The sequence below is a fragment of the Dendrobates tinctorius genome, unplaced genomic scaffold, assembly GCF_039654945.1.
Source record: "Dendrobates tinctorius isolate UK_male_01 unplaced genomic scaffold, ASM3965494v1 ptg000046l, whole genome shotgun sequence".
In the NCBI taxonomy this organism is placed as follows: Eukaryota; Metazoa; Chordata; class Amphibia; order Anura; family Dendrobatidae; genus Dendrobates; species Dendrobates tinctorius.
The window spans coordinates 72,621,841-72,629,674 of NW_027361714.1; positions in this window are offsets into that span (position 1 = coordinate 72,621,841).

Here is a 7,834-nt window from a genome sequence, read left to right on the forward strand (position 1 = left end):
GTACACACACATAGGTGTATATACACACACACAGACACACACACAGGTGTATACACACACACAGACACACACACAGGCATACACAAACACAGGTGTACACACACATAGGTGGATACACACACAGGCGTACACACACACAGGTGTATACATACACACACAGGTGTACACACACACACATAGGTGTACATACACACACATAGGTGGATACACACAAACAGGTGTACACACACACACATAGGTGTACATACACACACATAGGTGGATACACACACACGGACGTACACACACACACAGGTGTATACACACACACAGAGGTGTATATACACAGACACACACACAGGCGTACACACACAGACACACACACACACAGGCATACACAAATACAGGCGTACACACACACACACAGACACACACACACACAGGCATACACAAATACAGGTGTACACACACATAGGTGGATACACACACTGGTGTACACACACACACAGGTGTACATACACACACACACACACACAGGTGTACATACACACACACACACACACAGGTGTACATACACACACACACACACAGGTGTACATACACACATACACAGGTGTACATACACACACACACACACAGGTGTACATACACACACACACACATAAGTGTACATACACACACACACACAGGTGTACATACACACACACACACACAGGTGTACATACACACATACACAGGTGTACATACACACACACACACACAGGTGTACATACACACACACACACATAAGTGTACATACACACACACACAGTGTGGCTGCATGCACAGATCCTTTCGCTGCTGCACATGGTGAGACACAGGCAGCGGTGTTGGTGGCACATAACTGCACACAATGGAGGCAGACACACACCCAGCGCAGCCTGTGATGAGGATGACAGCTGCCTGCACACAGGGCCGCCGGGGGCAGCCGCAGACCACCTTACCCCAGCCCCGCATTCACCAGCTCACTGCTCGGCTCTTCCTAACATGGCTCCTTGTGTGCATCACATTCCTGGCAGTCACGACCATCCCACCATGACAGTCCTCCAGTGCAGCGGGGCTGACGTCAGCACTGCCTCTGCCCAGCGCAGCGCTGCTCACTGAGGGTCCAGGCGGAGAGGAGGGAGAAGCTGCTAGGTAGCAGGGGTACAGAGACTCCCGATAGGCGGAGGAGAAGGATGGAGGAAGGGTGGGAAGAGGCTGCATTACATTACCCCCTCACTGCACAGCCCCGCAGGCCGAAATGTACAGTCAGTGAGTCCAGGCTCCGCGCTTCTCCCACAGAGGAGAGGAATTGCTTCTGCTGCCACGCCGCCCCCACACACGTGCCGCCTGGGGCGGACCGCCCCCCCCCCGCCCCCCCCACGCTACGCCACTGGAATACGTGCATGTGATACTCCACCATCTCTTTGCTGGGGTTATTGTCCTTGTACCATAGGAACCTGAGGAAATTCCTATGGTCCTCTCTGACTATGAAACAGTGGAACATCTGTTCAATGTTGGCAGTGATGGCAATGGGCTCTTTCCGGAACCTCATCAACACTCCTACTAGGTTATTTGTAAGATTAGGACCCGTGAGGAGGACATCGTTGAGAGATACGCCTTGATGTTTGGCGCTTGAATCAAAGACAACTCGAATTTGCTTAGGTTTCCGTGGGTGATATACTCCGAATGAGGGTAGGTACCAGCACTCCTCGCTTTCCTTTAAGGGAGGTGCTGGCTCCGCATGGTTATTCTGGAATATCTTGCTCATAAAGGTGACAATGTGTTCTTTCATCTCCAGTTTGTTGCTTAGTGTGAATCTTAGTTGAATCTGGAAAAGGCTTGTTCACGATTGTTCGTGAGTTTTACCCTGGTAGCTTGGAAGGGTAAGGGATAAACCCAGTGATTAGTGTCCTTAAGGAACTCATTGTCCATTATCTTGACAAATTCCTTGTCTTCCATTGTTGGGGCTACCTTGTTGTCATCCTTAGTTGTATGAAACACTGATCTTCCCAAGTCATCTGCATAGGGAGAAGGAATGACATCAGGCAGCTGTACGGGATCTGGAGGCTTCTCTTTCACCTCATAGTGATGAGGGCATGGTTTGCAGAAAGTAGTTCGTCCGTCTCGGCGTAAGTAGGTCTTAAAGGAATCGACTCTTGTTCGGTCCAAGCACACATTTCCTATGATTACCCACCCCAAGTCGAGTCTCTGTGTGTAGGGGGCATAGTCAGGACCATTGCACTGTTGGCGGACCTTATGTATCCTTAAATTGTCTCTGCCGAGCAGAAGTAGGATTTCAGCATCTGTGTCCATAGGTGGGATAACGCTGACTAGGTGCTTAGGTGTGGTTGGTGGAACGCAGCTTCTGGAGTAGGAATCTCATCCCTTTGGCTGGGTATTTGATCGCATTCGATTAACGTAGGTAGGGGTATTTCTACGCCTCCGTTGACAGGAGAAGCAATGAAACCTTGTGCCCTCCTGCCGCTAGTCTCTATGCGACCTGAGTAAGTATTCAGAGTATAGGGCGTTGCTGGTCCCTTGATTTCAAAGGTTTCAAAGAACTTAGGTCCAGCTAGGGATCGATTACTCTGATCGTCAATGTTGGCATACATTTTTACTGCCTTCTCTGGTTGCCCTTCGGTATAAACTCTGATTAGGCATATCCTGGCACAGCGTTTATCACTTTGGCTCTCCCCACATATCTCTGAGCATGAGCAGGAGACAGCCGTGGTAGACTTGGCATTATTCTGTGGCTCCCTGTCATGGCTTATAGCCAGACTAGAGGTAACTGCAACTGCTGGATCGCTGGGGGCTGAGGTTGGATGCAAAGCTGATGAGTGTTTGTCACTATGACACTCTTCATACTTAATGGCAGATTTGCAGTCCTTGGCCATGTGTTCTAATGAGGTGCAGCACTTTAAACACACCCCAAGTTCACTGAGGATTTTCTTGCGCTCTTGCATGGTTTTAGACCTGAAGCCTCTACATTTGTTCAATGAGTGTGGTTTTTTGTGAAAGGGACACTCACGATTGAAAGACTTATCTCCCGACGGAATAGTGTACTGTTTATCGGCAGTTACTGCAGGTGGTGACAGGATAGTCTTTCTGACGCTTACACTATTTCTCAAGTCATTACGTCTATGTGTGACACTTTCATACCTTGATGACGGTGTTGGAGCTGTAGTGTTAGACAAGTGTCTCTTTTTGAGAGTTCCAGCTCCATAATCAGATCACTTAAGTCCAGAAGCTTGTGGGCTTCCTTAAGGTTGATCCTTGGATCCTTGATCCTTGGAACATTCTGCAGTCTCTTGAATAGGGACTTTTCTATGGCTTCAGCGCTGCCATAGCTACTTTCGGGTCTCAGCCAGACAGCAGCGAGACCTGCTTCAGCTTGCCCCACGTAGACAGTCCAAAGACTCTTGATACGGTTTGTGGAGTCAGGACCCAACCATTATACCATGAGGTCGAGCTCGTGTTCTGCGGATAGGTTGAGGTCAGCAATGGTGGCCTTGAAGGTTGCTTTCCAGGCTCTGTAGTTCTCTGCACAGTCGTCAAACTTTGAGAGGCTGGTGCTGATTAGATCTTTGCTCACCATAAACCTGGCAAACTCGGACATGTCCGATCCTTCACTCCTTGTTACCGTGTTAGTTGTGTTGGCCCTCGGGCGTATAAGCTGTGTGGCGTGGAAGGGTGAATTGTTCCCGGGTAGAATGATGTTGCTGCAGGGTTGAGCTGTGGTTTAACCTCTGGAGATTTTGATGACTGCGGCTTGAACTGTGGAGATGGACTGGAGTGCGTCTTGTGGTCGTCTTGTGATGATTGCTGCTCCTTAGGGGACACATTATGGCGTTGGTCTTGGGTCTCTGCAGATGCTGTGGGTAACACTGGCACCGTAAGTTGGGCTGACTTGGACGTTTCCACATTGTTGGATTGAATGTCGTTGGAGAAGGTGTGTGCTGCAGATATCTGTTTCTGCACATAATCACTGGTATGGACGGTTAGGTCCTCTTCTTCCAGTGGTGGTAGGCAAATCGGGTCAAGGTTTTGATTCAATGCTTGCTCGAGTATTTTTACTTGAGCTAGCGCGATTTCTTCCTCCATTTGTGTTTGAAGAATCCTTGCTTGAGCCTCTACTTTTTTGGCTTCTGCCTGTGCTTCAGCTTTCTTGGCTTCTGCCTCTTCTTCAGCTTTTCTGGATTCTGCCTGTGCTTCAGCTTTCTTGGCTTCTGCCTCCGCTTCTATTTTCTTGGCTTCTGCCTCTGCTTTCTTTTGTATGTAGGAACGTCTAAGTTTGGATTGCTCTGTGTTTTAACGGGTCTCTAGGATTCTGTCGCTGAGGGTTGAAGTTCTTGAGCAGGATGATTTGTATGACCAAGAAGAGTGTCTGGATGAGCCTGACCTGAGAGATCTTGATTCTTGCAGATGAGCAATACGGAGCTCCGCTTTATCTATGGCATCTTGCACAGCGGCGTTCCTTTCTCTGTCTGTGGAATCTGCTTTGCTTAACTCTGATAAGGCTTCATCAATATTACAGTCTTTTAGGAAGGCAACGTACCTTGCAGTCTCTTGTATCTTCCGTGGGCCGTGTCTAGCCGTTTTATAGTGTCCTGTAGACTCTCTGCATCATTTTTGTGGCGTTGGATGCTTGACATGAGGGAGGTGACTCGTTCCCATAGGTCGTCCAGGTTGCCATTGAACTCATCCTTCATATTGTGATAGTTTTCAACAGCCTTTATGGTTGGTTTGACAGAGCGTTTTGGTCGTGAGTCTTGGTCTGTTTGTAAAGCTGGCTCTGTTTCCCCCTCTTCATAATGGACAGTATCGAATGTATTTGCTCTGTTTCAACACTGGGGAACAATTCAGAGTCTTTTTCGGCCATTTTGATTTAATGTGCGCTCTCTCATTAAGAAACTGAACTTTTGAATTGGGGGCTGGAAATCGCAGTGCAGCTTAGTTAAGACGTCCTGACAAGATTCCCAAGCTATTTTTGGAGAATTGTGGGGTTTTGCAGTCTGACAATCTGCAGCAATGTTGTATAATATACAGAGAGTCTCTGTGCACAATGCGGTCTGGGGTGATGCTGCAGACAGTTTCTTAGCAAGGCAGGGATGCAGTATGTGAGCAGGCAGCGCGCAGGCATGTAGATAGGGAAATAAGGGTAATTCTGGCCGGGCTTCAAGGCAGTTTTTTGACTGTTCTGTCCCGGCATGAGGCGAATGGAGGTGTAGTTGATTGGGGCTAGGAGAGATTCCTACCTTCCATTTCCTCAATGCAGGGCAGACAGGACTATTGTTGCTGTTCAGCGTCCAGAGAGATGATACACACCAGGGATTGTGAAGTCCAGACTTGTTTATTTGGAAATCTGGACATACAGCATATGATTGGTAATGCAGTAGGTTCTCCAGATGTGCAGAATGTTAACAACAAGATGTGAGCAACGTGGTGTGAGCAAAGTGTGCAGCAAATTGTGGTAAAAAAACTGATGCCTTTCACTTCACAGCTCGGTACAAGATGTCTCTCCCAATTGAAGGTGAAACTAAGAATGGCTGCTAGCAGGAAGAGAAGGCATGACCTCTGAACCAGAAGTGAAAGGCATGTACAAGAATTACTTAGTTACGCAAATAACACAATCTATGAAACCATATAATCACAACTTAGACGGAGCAGCACACTTATCAAGCTTCGAGTTATTTATTTGCAATGTTTGTTAGCTCATGCCTAGTAGTCTAACACACACCCTTCTGTGATTAGCAACTCACTGTCCATAGACTATGTACATGGAGAGCCTGGTGTGGGCGGGGTTAGCTTTCTCAGCTCTGTTTCATTGCCAAATTTAAATACTCTGATTGTATCACACTTGCTGCACCCAGTAATTTAAATTATACATCACTGGATTCAGCTTCTCTTTGCCTATATAAGGAGGTAGCGGAGACCCTCAGCTGCTCCCTCTCCCCTTCATACTGGTACTTGGATGGTGTACCTATATGTTAATGTCTTACTGTAAAATGTTCATGTGTATTGTTGTCGTACTCTGCACTATTTTAGTATGTGAAGTTCCCTTTAATTATCTATGTATTGTCATGTGTTCACTATGTTAACTGCTGTCTGTATGCAGGCTAGGGACATCAAAGGGTTAGTTTGTGGGCTGGGCTAGCAGCCTCTAAGGAGCAGGAAGCTCCTGCTTCCTGATCAGAGCCCAGTCACGTTTGCCCAGGGCGAATGCTCAGCTGCGGCTGGGAGCCTTGCCAGACCTCAGGAGGGGAAAGGGTGCTGCCCCAGACCCTTGGGCAGCACAACGGGTACTAGGACTACGTGAGTGCCCCACCGAAGGGACTTCAAGCGTCCAGATTCCGGCGTAAGCACTATCTCCTCTTTCGGTCGCTGAGGCTGTTGTGGGTACCACCGTGGACATCTCTAGAGAGAGAGCAGGAAGCTATTGTCATACTTTATTCATTCCTTTTATTAAATTGTTTCCCTATTGGATTGCAGCTGTGTCTGGATTGCGTCTGTCCTGCCCATTTTCTATACAAGGTGGCGGGGTGTACACTGACTGTGGATTAGTTGACTCGGCTGCGACTATGTCCCCGGGCCACCTTGTTACATTTGGCGTAATCGGCAGGATGGACTTCTGCAACCTCGCAATTGCAAAACCGAAGGCAGGAACTTTTGGAATTTATGGATCAGTGACTATAGAAAAAGGAACAAAGATGGAGCTGATCGCTGCTGAAATGATAGTGGCCATTGGCGCGAAAATCGAGGATGGGGCTGCCTGTCGTGGGCATCAAAGAGGCATCTTTGCGCCGAAAAGAAGAAAGCCATGTCCCTTTGTGAAGAAGGCCCGCTCTAAATGGAAGCGGGCAAAGAAGAAGTTTCCACCCGTACAGCAGAACCCAAGGAAATGGGTGGAGCAGCCAGAAGTAACTCCACCCATGAACTGGTGGAGCCCAGGAGAACTAGCCGGTGTATCCGGAAGAGAGACGAAATTACCTGTTGCAATATCATTAAGGAAGATGTCCCGCAGAGGAGGAATAGGACACAAGGACTGGGAGCCCGGTAAGAGACAGGTCCGCTTTCCAGAGGCTGGCAGCTGAGGGGACTGGAGGAATGGTTCGAAGGCCCGTGTGTCGCTTGACCCGAGGAACCGGAAGAGGTCCAGAAGATGCTGGAGACCGTGCTGAGGGGAGTCACCGCCACTATTATACCTACCTTATGCAGCCATGATAGGTAGTACAGGCCCCACATGTGGCCCATTACACAAATCAGCGGCCATGCATGGACTGAAGCGGCGCCTTTAAATTGTGTTGTGCCAGTTGCACCCAGGAAAAAGAAGGCCCGGGAACTGTTCTGCATTCCTGAAGGGGGAAAGGAGCCCTGTTACAGTGCCGAAGGACTGTGGCGTCTGACTTGGCCACAAGATGAAGGCCATGTTTAGTTGTTCTTCCCTCCTCCCAGTTTGTTTGCGCCCGTTGGTGCTACCCTCGCTGGATAACGGGACCAAAACCTCACAGGGGTTAATTATGGTGGACTTGCTGTATGGCTGCTAAAGAACTGAAGTGCGTTGCCCCTGGACTGTGCACGTTTCTGTCCCTGGACTAGCCCCATGCTGAAATTCAGCCCACCACCATTTAAGGGCCTGTGGTCCACTGAAAGCAGGGAGGGGGAAGTTGCTGGGTCTAAATGGGGCCCACCTGTGTTAAAGGGCCATCAAGCCATGGCAAAAGACTTGTGTTTTATGGACTGTAAGTTTTAAGGACTGTGTTTCTTTAAGGTCCTGACGGTTGAGGACGACTGTGTTTTAGGAGGGAGGGGTGTAATGAGGTAGCGGAAACTC